At 38.8% G+C, this 16,619-nt stretch overlaps 1 long non-coding RNA gene across 1 annotated transcript; it reads right to left on the bottom strand.

Annotated features, from left to right (window-relative positions):
• Positions 1–15,116: 15,116 nt before the first annotated feature.
• On the bottom strand, positions 15,117–15,744 carry LOC122039663. The gene is made up of 3 exons (XR_006128311.1): positions 15,658–15,744; positions 15,369–15,460; positions 15,117–15,239 (listed from the first exon to the last, which is right to left on the bottom strand). It is a non-coding gene; the product is annotated as an uncharacterized LOC122039663 (long non-coding RNA).
• Positions 15,745–16,619: the final 875 nt, after the last annotated feature.

Here is a 16,619-nt window from a genome sequence, read left to right as displayed (position 1 = left end):
GATATACCTCAAAAGAGGAAGGCTAATATCAGCCGGGATATATTTCCGAGTAAGAAGGCCAATATCGATTGAGACATGCCTTCAGGAAGGAAGACAAATATCGACCGGGATATACTTCCAAGTAAGCAGGCCAGTATCGATCGAGACATACCTTCAGGAAGGAAGGCCAATATCGGCTGGGATATGCCTCCAAGGAGACAGACCCATATCGATCAAGATATATCTCCAGGGAGGTTGGCTAAGATCAGCCGGGATATACCTCAAAAGAGGATGGCCAATATCGGCCGGGATATACTTCCGAGTGAGCAGGCCAATATCGATCGAGACATGCCTTCAGGAAGGAAGGCCAATATCGGCCGGGATATACTTCCAAAGTAAGCAGGCCAATATCGATCGAGATATACCTTCAGAGAGGAAGGTCAATATCGGCCGGGCTGGATAATACCTTGAAAAGATATACCAATATTGATCAAGATTACATACTTAATAAAATATATCCCAGCGTTAGCTGGGATAATAGACCTAGAGGGGCACGGACAGGCATTTTCTAAGGAGCCTCATGAGAAGTAATAATAATTGACCAAAGCTAGTTAAGTTCAATTTCGACCGATACAAAGAACATTGTTATATTAAGCTATCTATGATATAGCAAAAACAGGAGAGGCGAGTAGGAACGATAGAAACACTTTAAAAGGACTTGTGAAATAGGATAGAAGTAAATATTTCAAACAAAGTAGTTAATGAAGATATTTGCAGTATGTGATTGTATAACAGGTATTATATATTTGGCGGGAGATGTGTTTTTAGACTATTTTGCAGGTACTAGACGACAAAGAAGGTACATCTGGGGTACAAAAAAGATTCCTTAAAAGTCATTTACCACAAGTACACAGCTTACGTTATCTCATAACAAACTCTAACAAACCGGGGTCCACTTCATGACTACGGAGGTTATATGAAGTGGTATAAAAAATGAAATCCTCTCCGTTGGCAAGGTAAGTTCACATCATTGCGCACATTGATAACCCAAGTTTTTCAACTACTATTCATCTTCTTCTTCCTTTTCCCACACAAAGAGAGATCACTAACTTGAGCGTCGGAAGGCCTAGCCAGGAATTCCCACCCCGGTCTTAGGTCACTGACGATAGTGTTGGTTGGTCTCTGGTGCGCAGGAAACCTTGGAAGCTTCAGGAGTTCTGGATCTAGGTTTTCTTCAATCGAATCTCTTTATCACCATTGGTACTTTGCATCGGAAGGACAATCCGTGGTTTCATCTTCTTGGATCTGCTTTGGGTTTCTCGGATCGGCGTTCCATAGGTATTATTCTTCACCATCAATAGGTTTTTTCTCCCGGATCTCCGTTTTGCCAAGCTTCTCAGACAGGATCAAACTCCTTTGTCGATAATATCTTCCTTGACCATATAACTTTGAGCAGTAAAATTTCCCACGATCTCCCTGAATTTCACTCAGCTACGCATGTGCCGAGTATCATTCATACTTCAGAAGAACGGGTAATTCCGAGCGATTTTAAATGAGGAATTTCATGGGATTTCTGAGCTCTTAGCTGAATATAATACTCCAGTTGATTTTAAATAAAGGGCTCCATGTAATCGGGCCTCCGGCTAGGAAATGTAATGTATGTATGGAATTCCCCTCGGACCTTGGCTTTTGATTCAGCGTGGAATACCAAATGATTTTTGTGAAAAAATTTGTATGACTTTGAATTTACGTCGACAATATAATCCCGATCGATTATGCTTTTATGACAGTTTAAAGTCTCCGGTTCGCCCCATGAAGATCCGTCCGAGTTACTTCATGAGATTTCCCAATCGACTATGTTCTATGATAGTTTAAAGTCTCCGGTTCCTCCCATGAAGACACGTCCGAGTTACTTCATGAGATTTCCCGATCAACTATGTTCTGTGATAGTTTAAAGTCTCCGGTTCCTCCCATGAAGACCCGTCCGAGTTATTTCATGAGATTTCCCGATCGACTATGTTCTGTGATAGTTTAAAGTCTCCGATTCCTCCCATGAAGACCCGTCTGAGTTATTTCATGAGATTTCCGGATCGACTATGTTCTGTGATAGTTTAAAGTCTCCAGTTCCTCCCATGAAGACCCGTCCGAGTTACTTCATGAGATTTCCTGATCGACTATGTTCTGTGATAGTTTAAAGTCTCTGGTTCCACCCATGAAGACCCATCCGAGATATTTCATGAGATTTCCCGATCGACTATGTTCTGTGATAGTTTAAAGTCTCCGGTTCCTCCCATGAAGACCCGTCCGAGTTATTTCATAAGATTTCCCGATCGACTATGTTCTGTGATAGTTTAAAGTCTCCAGTTCCTCCCATGAAGACCCGTCCGATTTATTTCATGAGATTTCCCGATCGACTATGTTATGTGATAGTTTAAAGTCTCCGGTTCCTCCCATGAAGACACGTCCGAGTTACTTCATGAGATTTCCAGATCGACTATGTTCTGTGATAGTTTAATGTCTCCGGTTCCTTCCATGAAGACCCGTCCGAGTTACTTCATGAGATTTCCCGATCGACTATGCAATTGGATAAGTCCTTCCTTAAGGTTCCCAATCATTGGTCGCTTGAATACATTACAAAGGTTAAGCAAATAATTGTCAAACTGTCTGAACCACTTTTATTTCTCAGGCGACGTTTGTCTCGCATTGTATCCGTTAAGAGAAATGCAGTACATAAACTATAAGCATACTTGAATGATGTGATCTTGTAAGTTTCGGTAAGGCTGTAAATGCTTTGCACTCCAAGGACGCTCGAGAATTCTTCCTTTAGTATCCTGGAGATAATATGAACCCGATGCGAGTTTTTCTATCACTTTGTAAGGTCCTCCCCATTGTGGTGTTAACTTGCTGACATCCCCAACGGGTTTAACACGCTTCCATACCAGATTTCCTACTTGAAAAAATCTCGGGATAACTCTTCTGTTATAATTTTGCCTCATTCGTTATTGATATGAGGTGAGATGAGCTGTAGCCCTGTCTCTAATTTCTTCTATCAAGTCTAGCTCCATGAGTCGTCGACCAGCATTGTCTTCATCATCTAATTATTTTCTATCAGATTCTACTCCCACTTCAATGGGAATTATTGTTTCTCCTCCATAAACTAATTGAAAAGGAGTAATACCTGTTGTTTCTCAAGGTGTAGTACGATAGGCCCAAAGAACGCTGGGTAATTCATCTACCCAACTACCTCCAACATGATCCAGTTTGGTTTTTAAGCCCCTTATGATTTCTCTATTGGTTACTTCTGCTTGACCCTTACTTTGTGAATATGCCACGGAGGTGAATGCCTGAATAATGCCATAACTTTTGCACCAATCTAGGATTCTGTCTCCTGGAAATTGCCTTCCATTATCAGAAACCAATTTATGAGGGATACCGAATCTACATATGATATTTTTCCAATAGAATTTAATAACTGCATCTTCAGTAATCCGAGCAAGTGGTTCCGCTTCTACCCATTTAGAGAAATAATCTACTGCTACTAATAAAAACCTTCTTTGTGCAGCTGCCATAGGAAATAGGCCCACTATGTCCATGCCCCACTGATCAAAGGGACAGGAGACTATGGAGGTCCTTAATAACTGCGTAGGATGATGCAAAATATTTTGATGTTTCTGATAAGAAATACAAGTTCTTACCAATTTGTTAGCATCCTCGTGTAGAGTAGGCCAGAAATATCCTGCTAATAAAATTCTACGAGCTAAGGATCTCCCTCCTATATGACTACCACACGAGCCTTGATGAACCTCCTGTAAAATAAATTGTATATCTTCTGTGCTAACACACTTTAGCAAAGGTCGGGAGAAAGCTCTTTTATATAACTGCTCCCCTATCATAGTATACTGAGTAGCTCTCTTCTTAAATATCCTTGCTTGTTCTGCATCACTGGGAAGAATGCCCTGTTGTAAGTACAATATGATTTGTGCCCTCCAATCGCCCTGTATTTCTACGTCAACTTGTCTTTCAATACAAGATATTAACAGAGTCTGTTCCACTGGCCAATCCAAATTCCATGGTGTTATAGTAGAAGCCAACTTAACTAATTCATCTGTTACCTGATTTTCGGACTGAGGAACTCTTTGTATATTCACTTCTTGAAACTGAGACTTCAACTTATCAAATGCCTCGGCATATAACTTGAGCCTATCGTTAATAATTTCAAAGTTACCTTATAGCTGTTGGGCTGCTAATTGAGAATCAGAATAGATGAGGACCCGAGCTACTCCTATATGCTGAGCGGCTTGCAATCCAGCTATCAATGGTTCATATTCTTCTTCATTGTTAGTGACTCTATAATTCAACCTGATAGAAAGTTGGAGTCTGTCTTCCCTTGGAGATATAAGAAGAACACCAATTCCGCTACCTTGTCTGGTTGAGGAGCCATCCACATAAACTTTTCAAATATTTTCTTCCTCGGGGCCTTGAACTTCTATAATGAAATCTGCTACAGCTTGTGCCTTGATGGCTGAGCGAGGTTGATACTGTATGTCATATTCACTAAGTTCAGTCGTCCATTTGATCAGCCGACCTGATGCCTCTGGATTGAGTAGCACCCATCCGAGCGTACAACAATTTCATGTGCTAAAAAATATGGGTGCAACCTCCGAGCAGTTAACACAATGCATAAGACAACTTCTCTAGTGTAGTATATCTACACTCAGCTCCTTTTAATAAATGGCTGGAAAAATATACAGGTTGTTGTTCTTTCCCTTCTTGCCTGACTAATACAGAGCCTACAGCGTTTTCGTTAGCTGACAAATTCACCCAGAGGGTCTCTCCTACTATAGGCTTAGCTAATACAGGAAGGGTAGACAAGTAATCTTTTAATTCTTGGAAGGCCTTATCACATTCCTCGTTCCATTGAAATTTGTTTGCCTTCCGGAGTATTTTAAAGAAGTGGAAGCTACGATCGGCCGACCAGGAAATGAACCTAGACAAGGTTGTAATCCGGCCGGTAAGTCTTTGAGCTTCCTGTTAGTTAGAGCCCTAGAGCCAATCATTTGATGATTGTATGGACTCATGTATATCATATTTTAATAAAGGCATTTGTTTGGTTATTATACTTATTTGTATTAGTGCCAAATAGACTAAAGTATAATAGCGTCCTTGAGTAGAAGGTTCATACCTATATCAATCAATTAGTTGAATCGATAGTGAGATGATATAGGGAACACTACTCTAAATCATTCCTAGTCGAGTATTAACATTCAGGGACAATGTTAATGCAATAAGACTAGCATGTAGGTCAGCTCGATGACTTGATCTCACAAGTCATGGATATAGAGATATCATGCTGACACATGGGTATACATTGGAGAATGTATACTGAATGACCCGCCATGAGAAAGTATCATGGATCGTTATATGAGTGTCATATACTTTCTCATGTGGCTATTAGTATGACTATTAGTCCTTAGACCTGAAGTCACCATGGATCCCTACATAAGGAGTTATGTACTTTAGTTTCGTCAAACGTCACCCGTAACTGGGTGGACTATAAAGGCGATTACTGGGTATGTAACGAATTATGCAGAGGGATGTGAGTGATGTAGATGGGATCTATCCCTCTCATATGACGGGAGCGACATCGCTATTCTTGATAGAGTGAGACCACGAAGTGCATGGCCATGCCCAAATGAGTCAACATTAGATGTTGAGCTCATTTGATCGAGTGAGTCTACTTGGAGTTCAAGATTTAGATTGATTAGAAGATGACACGGTCTATGCCTCACATTAATCAATTTAGATGTCTAGGATAGAAGGACACTTGTCACATATTGTGAGGAGTCACAATTAGTAGTCACAAGGTGATGTTGGATCTCAACATTCTTGTAACTTGGGTAGCAATGATGTATTGCTAGATGTCATCATTGCTTATGTTTCTAAAGTAGTTTAGAAACATTGCCAACGTTACAAGAACCTATTGGGTCACACACAAAGAACAAGTGGATGGAGATTAGGTTCATATGATGAACCAATTGGATTAGGTTCATGTGATGAACCAATTGGATTAGGTTCATGTGATGAACCAAATTGGATTAAGAGTAATCCAAATTGGGCTAATTGAGTTAGACTCAAGTTGATTCATGTGTTCAATGAGTCTAATTTGGATTATGACTCATTGAATCAATTTAATTAAATGAATTAGATTCATTATATTAAGTTGGCTTGAATCAAATGGTTAGATTAGATCAACCATGAGAGAGATTTGGTCAAGTTTGACTTGATTTGAGAAGGAAGATCAAAGGTCAATTTTGAATTGACCTTTTGCCACCTCATTTGTGAGTTGGCATAAGGTGGACCATTGATGATGCTCCACATCATCATGGTTGCACATGTGTGTGACACCTCATGGAGGTTACAAATCCCTCTTTAATGGCCACATTAAATGGGAAGGGGGTTACACACACATGAAGGAGAGTGAATGCAATTCATTCTCATTCATTCCATCTTCTTCCTCCTTAGCTCTCTCTTGCTTTCTCCTCTCTTTTGGTCGTGGGTTCCATGAAGGGAGAGAAGGTGGTTGAGTTGTATTCCAAGAGAAGAAAGAAAGGGTGAAGGTCACAAAAGAGGAGACTACTTCTTGAGTGTAAGAGTTTCCTTTCTTCTTTCTTTTTCCCTCCATTTAAATCCTATCCGAGAGCTCTAGAAAGTGCTAGCACACTTGGGGCTCTCTTCTCCATCCTTTGAGTGTGAGAGACACTCCTTGTTCGTGTGGATATCACTGGAGAAGTATCTACCTTGATACTTTGGAGATCCGACAAGTACCTTGGACGAGCGGGATTTTGCAAGGGCACGCATCGAAGGTAAAATGGTTTTTCCTTTGTAGATCTACTGTAGATCGTAGTATAAAACTCGTATTTGTGTTTTCGAAATTTTTCCTTGCACGGATCTACGGCTTTGGGTGATTCGGGGTTTCCGCGATGCGAAAAGCGGTTTTCGCGGCCCGAAAAACCCAACACTTCCCTCATGTTGCGCGGCGGCTCCATGTTCTGAAGTGCCTTGACCTTGCTCGAGTTGGCCTCTATTCCTCGCTCGGACACCATATACCCCAGGAACTTTCCCCCTTTTGATCCGAATAAATATTTGCTCGGGTTTAGCTTTAGCCCATATTGCCTCAATGTCTTGCAGGTCTCCTCTACATCCCTGCACAGATCAACAGCTTGAAGAGACTTAAATAAGATATCATCGACATACACTTTCATATTTCTTCCAATCTGCTCTAGAAGACCTTATTCATAAGCCTTTGATAAGTTGCTTCTGCATTTTTTAGTCCGAAGGGCATAACATTGTGACAATAAGTATCTTCAGATGTTATAAAACTGACCTTTTCTTGATCCTCCTTAGCTAAGGGACCTGATGATAGCCCTGATAAGCGTCTAGCATAGAGATGTATTCACACCCAGCAGTAGAGTCTACCAGTTGATCGATCCGGGGTAACGGATAATAATCTTTTGGGCAAGATTTGTTGAGATCCCGGAAATCAATGCATACCCGCCATTTGTTTCCTGGCTTAGAGACTAAGACCACATTAGCTAGCCAGCTAGGAAATTGTACCTCCCTGATGTAGCCAGCCTCCATAAGTTTAGTTATTTCTTCCTTGATGATTTGGTTCTGCTCTGCGCTAAAATTTCTTTTCCTTTGCATAACCGGTCGGGCATCTGAAAAGACATGCAAAGAATGTTCCATTACTGCAGGAGAAACGCCCGAGACCACTTTGGGCGTCCAGGGAAACACATCATTATTCTTCTTCAGGCATTGCACCAGTTCGACTTTCAGAGTGGGATCAAGATCGGCCGCAATATATGTAGTAGCTTCAGGTCGACCTGTTTGAATTTGGACTTCTTCCTTTTCTTCATAAATCAGAACAGGCGGCTTTTCCTGAATGGCATTGACTTCCATTCTTTGAATTTTTCAAGCAGCATTAACTTCAGTCCGAATGATCTCTACATAACATTTTTGAGCTATCTTTCTGATCACCTCGCACTTCCCCAACCTGGTCATCAACAGGAAATCTAATTTTTTGACAGAAAGTAGAAATGACCGCCCTAAACTCGTTTAGAGCCGGTTGACCCAGTATCACATTATAAGAGGACGGGGCATCCACCACCATGAAATAAGATCTTCTTGTTCTCATTAGGGGCTCCTCCCCTAAAGATATGGCCAACTTTATTTGACCAATCGGTTATACTTCATTACCCGTGAATCCATATAGAGGAGTTACCATCTGTTGAAGTTCGCTCGGGTCAATCTGTAATTGATCAAAAGCCTTCTTAAAGATAATATTGACAGAACTACCGGTGTCTATAAAGGTACAAGAAATAGTATAGTTGGTTATCACAGCCTTGATTATTAATGCATCATCATGGGGTATTTCTACCCCCTCAAGATCTCTAGGTCCAAAACTTATCTCCGGACCAGCTGCTCATTCCATGCTGCATCCCACAACATGAATCTCAAGTCTTCGTGCATGTGCTTTTCTAGCCCTATTAGAATCTGCCTGCCCGCGATCATACTGATATTGCCCCGAGCGGCATTACTCTTGTTTTCTTCTTATCGGGCTATCATGGCTTCAGACGGAGTCTTCTCTGACACCTGACTTGTACCGGCCGGGGTAGGTAATGCATCCTGTCGAGGCTCGACCGGGCAATATTCCAATTTGAGCGGACTTTGCTGCCTAGGGTACTGCTGCCGATAATAGTTTTGCCTTTGGTAGCGCTCCCTGTTCGCTCTTTTATTTCTCAAAACAAAACATTCTTCAGTATGATGACTGCTAGTTTTATGATAGGTGCACCATCTTGTAACACCCATAGGATCTCTAATAATTCATATAGATTTATGCATGATTAAAAATGAGCCTTATGTGGATTTTCAAAAAAAAAAACAAAGAAAAATAGAACCGAAAAGAGGCATGACCAAGGTTTGAACCTTGGACCTCTTGTTAGATGCATGAATGTCATAACCAGTAGCCCCAACAGGGGTGTGCTGTTAGAAAGAAAAGGGACAAGATAGTTAAAGGTAAGGAAAGTGAAGGCTCTCTTCACTAAGAAGGAGAAGTTCAAGTTTTCTTCTTCTTCTTCCAATGAAAAGAGGGTTTTTGCTTTCTCCCTTCATTTAGGATGAGTAAAAGAAAAGGGAAGGAAAAGTTCATTTTTTTTCTTCTTCCTTTCATTTGGAATAAAAGGAGAAAGGGAATGGAAAATTTCATTTTCTCTTCTTCCCTCTTCTTCCTCCTCCTTCCTCTCTCCACCGAACCCTAAGCTCGCTCCTTCCTTTGTGTTGAATTCAAGCCAAGAGTCCTCTCTAAAGAAAAATTTCACAAGGCAAGGTCATTTTCTTAGAGAATCAAGCGAGAGGATGTAAGTATTCCCCTCACCTGCAGTACAAGTAGCTTCCACGTTATATATGTGTTTTAAAACCTAGGATCTTACCTTGTAGATTTTGGCCAAGATGAGGAAATAAGGTTAAGAGGACATCTATGATTTCTAGAAGTTTTCATATTTTATGTGGCTTAAAAATCTAGATCATGCTCTCTTGAAGTTTCGGCCATGAAAGAATAAAAGGATTAAGGGAAAGTTAGAAACCTAACTAAGCTTGATTATGATTCCTTATGATGTGTAACCTATTATATGTTGTTAGTTTAAAGTTTTTCATGCTATCTATTGCTTAGAAACTTAGATTTATGCTTGTAAGGTTTCGGCCAAGAAGAGATAAAGGGGTTAGAGGAAGTTTAGAAACTTAACTATGCTTGCTTATGATTTCTTATGATGTGTAAATCAATATATGATGTTAGTATGAAGTTTTCATGTTTTATGTGGCTTAAAAATCTAGATCATGCTCCCTTAAAGTTTCGGCCATGAAAGAATAAGAGGATTAAGGGAAATTTAGAAACCTAACTATGTTTACTTATGTTTTCTTATGATGTGTAACCCATTATATGTTGTTAGTTTAAAGTTTCATGCCTTATATTGCTTAGAAACTAGCACCAAACTCTTAGGGTTTCGGCCTAGAAGAGATAAAGGGATTAGGGAAAAATTTAAGACCTAAAGTATGCTAGCTTGTGATTTCTCATGATGTGTAATCCATTATATAATGTTAGTTAAGGTCTTCATGCTTAAATGTTGCTTGAAAAACCTAAAAACCATGATTGTATGTTTCGGCCAAGGTTTGAGAATTACGGTTAGGAGCTCATTTATACTTACTAAGAGTCTCACTTGTTAGGTGGTGATCTAAGTTTAAAGTTCATGCTTAGATGTTGTTGAAAAGAAACCTAGAACCATGATTTGTAAGTTTCGGCCAAACTAAGAAAGATAGGGTTTATGTTATGTGCACTTCATGCCATCATGTTATGATTCCTATGATATGCTATATGCACTTATGCCATCATGTTATGAGTCCTTATGATATGCTTTATGTTATGTGCACTTATACCATCATGTTATGATTCCTTATGATATGCTTTATGTTATGTGCACCTCATGCTATCATGATATCTTTATGAAAGGCTTATGTAAGATGAAAAGCCTAAGATGATGTATGCCCAAGGGCTGAAGATAGGAGAGATCAGTTATCACTTCCAGAAGGCCCAATTACAAGACTACGAGCAAAGCGTTTCAAGGAAGCACTAAATGGGCTAATCAAAAAACATTGGGAGGACTATGAGCAAGGAGAAACTAAGATAATCGCAACTGCTAGTCGTGGCCTAATCCATGTAATCGGGCATAACCATCCATGACTGGCCGCGCTTAACAGAAGAACGCTAATAAGCATGCAAAGCATGGGAATTCATTCATGCATGAAGAATTAAGTATTTTAGATTGTTTAATGAAGCATGCAACTTGGGACTCTAATTGTGCATGCATTTATTTTGTTTTGGGTTTCTAGATAGCTTGCATGAGACATGCAACATTGGGACTCTAATTGTGCATGTACTTATCTTGTATTTTTCCTTGTTCACTCCCATTATAAAAGGGAGGGACATCTTAGTATGAAGCAACTTAGTTTTTGGTGAAATTATGTGCTCTCTTAGTTCTTGAAAGAACTTGCTGAACTTATCGAGTCTCGTGGCGTTCAACCCATCGAAACTTATCACCCCTAGGTGTGGCGTTTCTTTCCTTCGTAGGCTTGGTTCGTGCCAATTCTTGGTTACGGGTCAAGGATCACACTCTTGTCGTTTAGTTCTTGGGGTTCTATCCACCTTTGTTTCGGGTTCCATCACATTTATTGGTGGGGTTCATATCATCTGGTATCAGAGCTTCGATTCAAAGGCAAGTGCAAATTTATCTTTACTTGTTGTTCAGCGAAAAGTAAAAAAAAATCGTGGAAAAAAAAAGAAAAAAAAGAGCGCATCGAAAAGGCAAAAAAAAAAGAAGAAGAACGTGCCAAAAAAAGAACTGCTTGTGTGAATCGAAGTAATTGTCTTCAACAATTCTTTTCTTGTTTTCCTTATTCTCAAACTTCTACTCTTTCAGTTTCTCTTAAAATTCTGCCATCATAAGTTTCGGTGGTATCTTTTGAATTGCTACGTGATATGCTGATTTGTTCTAGAGTTTGATCAAGAACTGGGAGATATCATCAATTGAGAGCTACCACCCAAACGTGAGTTGAGTGCTTGTGAGGTTTTCTTTCATTTTGCAGCCATGTCCAACAACCAGGAGGATGGAGCAAATGAGGCGGCTAGGCCACTTCCGAACCTGCAATTACAAGCATTGATGGGGGAGATGCAGCGGATGATGAGGGCGGAATTAGAATCTATCCATGAGAGGTTGGATCGGGTGGAGGATGGGACACCAAGAAGACATCAACAAGACCGTATTACTAGACCACAACGAAGACATGCCCAAGGGATTGATGTCGAAGAAGATGAAGAGGTTATTGTGGAAGACTTTGATGAGCAAAACTACAATCGAGGCAGGATTGGACATCGAGGAGATAGAAACGGAACTAGAAGAAATAATGATTTAGGAGGGATTAAGATGAAGATTCCAACCTTCCAAGGAAGAAATGACCCAGAAGCTTACTTGGAATGGGAAACTAAGATGGAAATGGTGTTTGACTGTCATGAATTCTCAAAGTTTAAAAAGGTGAAGTTAGCTACCATTGAATTCTCTGATTATGCTATTGTTTGGTGGGATCAAGTGGTGATGACTCGGAGAAGAAACAGAGAGCAACCTGTGTCCACTTGGGAGGAGATGAAAGTGCTCATGAGGAGGTTTGTACCCAACTATTATTATAGAAGCTTATATCAGCGGCTTCAAAGGTTATCTCAAGGCTCCAAAAGTGTGGATGAATATTTCAAGGAGATGGAGTTGTCCATGATTCGAGCTAATGTCAATGAAGATCGGGAAGCCACTATGGCCAGGTTTTTACATGGTTTAAATCCAGAAATTACTGATATTTATGAATTGCAGCATTATGTTGAGCTGTCGGACATGGTCCACCAAGCACAAAAAGTGGAAGAACAACTCAAGAGGAGAGGATTAGCTAGGAAGGGACAACCAATGACTACTCACGGCACATGGCGGACAGCTCCAAGAAAGGAGGAACAACCTCAAAATATGCCAAAGTTTGTGATGGAATAAATGAAAGAGAACAAGTTGCGCAACAAGCTAGTGATATGGGTCATGCTCAATCCACTCCAGATATTAATGATGATCCATTATGCATCAATGGAGGACCAATTACAAGGGTTAGGGCTAAAAAGATGAAGGAAGTACTTAATGTGCTAATTGAAGATGTGAAGGCCAAAGCTACTATTGAAGAAGGTTTGACCAAGAGCAAGTCATCCGGCTTAGTCAACCTAATTCGAGCCTTAGATGAGCTTAATTACTATTTAAGTTTCATATCTATGTAGTATGGATATGTTGGCTCAATTTGGACTCATTTTTACCTTTATTTGGGTTGTAATAATGCCATATGCTTAAAATGGCTAAGTAGTCTATATGGGCCTTTACTAAATGGGCTTTCTTTTGGCATTTTAGGGTTTTTTGGTCACCTTATAGCTATAAATAAAGGGGGTGACGGCCACACATGTATCTTTGATATATTTTTCAATCTAAACACGGTGAGGCTCTCGCTTGTTGGTTCTTCATTGAACTTGAACTTATCAAGGCATCTCCTTGTGGCGTTCGAAGACTTATCAACCTCAATCCCAAGGTTGTGGCGTCTTCCATCTTTTATACCAAGGTTCGTGCTTTTCTAAGCATTGGGTCGAGGTTTCTTTTCATCCATCTTATCGACTTAGACCTTCCTTCTTTCTGTTTTCAATTCGTTGTGGGTTCTTGAGATATCTCTCTCGTTGGGTTCACATCATTTGGTATCAGAGCCAAGTTTTTCTAAATCGATTTGGTTATCCCTCTTTGTGCTTGAAACTTTGTCAATTTGTTCAAAATTATTTGCTTATCATTATCATCTCAATCCTAGTGAGTTTTATTCATCTTGGTGCTAGCAAATAATTTTCGGTAAAAAAAAAAACAGTTGACATTTAAAAAAAAATCGGCAAAAATAAAATTGTAAAAAAAATGCCGAAATTCAAAAAAAAAAATTATTTTTTTCGGCAAAAAAAAAAGGGGCCGAAATTCAAAAAAAAAAAGTTGAGTGTAGGGAATTGTTATTTCTATACTAGTACTTTCCAATTCTGCATTTCTTTTAAAGTTTTGCCTATTATATTTACACTTTCCAATTCTGCATTTTTCTTTAATAATTTGCCTAGTATATTTGCACCTTCCAATTCCGCAATTTCTTTAAAGTTTTGCCTAATATACTTGCACTTTCCTATTCCGCATTTCCTTTAAAGTTTTGCCTAATATACTTGCACTTTCCTATTCCGCATTTCTTTTAAAGTTTTGCCTAGATTTAATTCTACACCTGCCTAAATTAAGTTCTGGCAAGATCCTTTTCAGTTCTTATTTCAAATATCCTTATCTCTTAGTCCCGTATTCGAATAAGTTTTGCCTAGATTCAATTCTAGCAAATTTCCTTTCTGAACTTAATTTAATTTTTCAATTCTGCAATTTGCATTCTTCTATCATTTCCTTTCTTTTATCCTATACCTTTGGGATTTTCAATCAGTCAACGAGCGTTTACAAGGAATTGCCACAATTCTAAGTTCCTTAAAGAGCTAACATTAGCGAGTTGAGTGATCGAGTGACAATAGATTGCATTAATCGCGACAAGTGGAGAAGAAGCAAGACCTAGAGAAACACTTGAACAACGTGCCTTGAGACAACCACTACAACAAAAGTGGCTTTTCGCAGCACGCAAATTCACTTTTCGCAGCGCGCATAGCGCGCTGCACAGTTAAAAGCTGTTGAAAGTCATAAATTATTCGCGGCGTGCTTTTGCGCACTGCGAATAGTATTTTCCGCAGCGTGCAAAGCATGCCGCGGATACTATTATCCGCGGCGTGCTTTGCACGCTGCGGATAGTATTTTTCGCAGCGCGCAACGCACGCCGCGGATACTAGTATCCACGGCGTGCTTTGCGCGTTGCAGATAGTATTTTCCGCAGCGCGGAAAGCACGCCGCGAATAATAGTATCCGCGGCGTGCGTTGCGCGCTGCGAAAAATACTATCGACAGCGCGCAAACGTATGCTGTTAATGGTCTTAACTATATTAAAAAAAATTGACAAAAATAATAAATTAAAATTTTACAATAAATTTAGTACAAATCAAATCCATACAGAATTAATAAAAGTCATAGCTTTTCATTATACCACAAAAACTCAAAACATCTAAAACAATATATGAAATCTCTAACAAACTAGCAATTACATAACAACAATTCAACTTACAATCTAAACAAATTAGTATAATATGTATCAATCACACAATACTATAAATTTAGATAATCATGCGACCGTGCTTCCTATTGCATCATCGAGAAACTGCATTTCATCATTTGGTCAAATTAGGTCCACCTGAAATTGAACACATGTACCAACTCACAAGTAAAAAACAGCTTGAACACATGTACAAGGAGGTACAGAAAAACATTTTAGGCTGTATAAATAGAGATCTTAAGTATAAATTCTTATGAAAAACAAGATCAGTGAAATAAAATACTAAAGGAATCTAAAATGAGTGGACATGCTTACTATTTTCTCTCCAACAGCTTGAGTACTAGGCTCCCCATTTTTTTTCTTGTGACCTTCAATCCAAACTTGCAATCTTGTAATTTTTGTATCTACCGGACTTGTCTTTTCCTTAAATATAGAAATATATACAAAATCATTACGACACAATTCAAAAGATACATATATCATTACTTATTACTTAAATTATAAAAAATTAAAAATAATTACCATAATGTGAGTCAAACGAGCATAACCTACCTGAATGGAGAAGTCTCAAATCCTGTTAAGGCACTACCACAACAAATCTACTGATATTTTGAGCTGGAAAATCCAAATTGGATACGCTTCAGCTGTTACCGATAAGAATTAAATCCACGTAATTATTTAACAAAGAACATACAAGAAACTAAGACGGAAAAGTGAAACTGTTCGACCAGAAGGAACAACAATTACATAATATCTTTCCGATCTTGTAGCAGCAAATCAAACTCGGAAAAGCAAGTAGCATGGAAGTTCCATCTCAGATATGCTCGTTGAGAAGAACTACCTTAGCACAAATCATGGAGCTTTCTAGATATGTAGCAAGCCAACAGAGACCAAGCCAACACTCAGACGTCATCACAATGCAAGACCAAACACTACTGTGCGGAAAAGAATTACTGCTATCAATTCAACAGTACATTAAAGACATGAATCTAGTGGCAGACTTATATATAACATGCTTGCGAATATAAGTAAATACCTCTTCGTTCAAAACACAATTTGAAGATTATCTAGGTCTATGTATGTCATCTTAGGGTCCTCTGCCATTTTAGTATCAAATAGAGGAGTAGCCAGCTTGGGAGGGTTCTAAACAAAGGTGGATCACTCATTAAGACAAAAAATCTCCAAAACAATCAAACATGCAAGTTAACTTTTTGATTACCAAGAAAGAAAATCACATATAAAAAATTGATTCCTACATCATTATATTTTAAACAAATAAATATCATGTATTATTCACACAAGTTTTACAAAACTCAAAATTACAAAACTTGAAAAAACCTATCATTATATTTTAATAGGTAGAGGTAACTAACAAAGTTTTTCCTTGGTATTATGTCCTTCCATCATGTAATTGCCACAAAGTTAATTTTTTTTATGGATAACAGTATATAAATATGATCATTCTTTGGCCTGTGCCAAACAGATTTGCTATTGTTATAAGAGAGATAGTTCAATAAACTAGATTGCAAATGAATCATAGAGATTGCAGGAACCTAAGTTGAAAGAAAACGTTTAATATGTCATCAAGATAATATACATACTAAACCTAGAACTCTATCATAGAACAAAACAAAGAAGATATTAAAAAAAAAAAAGAAAATAAAGTATGGAAAACCTAGAACTCTATCATAGAACTCTTATCCTAATTGTTAGAAAAAGAGGTAGAAACATGGGAGAATTAGGATATACACAAACCTAAGAGGAGATGAACTCTTATCCATTAGATTAATTCTAAACTAAATA

The sequence above is a fragment of the Zingiber officinale genome, chromosome 2A (assembly GCF_018446385.1).
Source record: "Zingiber officinale cultivar Zhangliang chromosome 2A, Zo_v1.1, whole genome shotgun sequence".
Lineage (NCBI taxonomy): Eukaryota > Viridiplantae > Streptophyta > Magnoliopsida > Zingiberales > Zingiberaceae > Zingiber > Zingiber officinale.
Note: the sequence above shows the minus strand (reverse complement) of the source record. Positions and strands in the feature narration are given on the sequence as shown.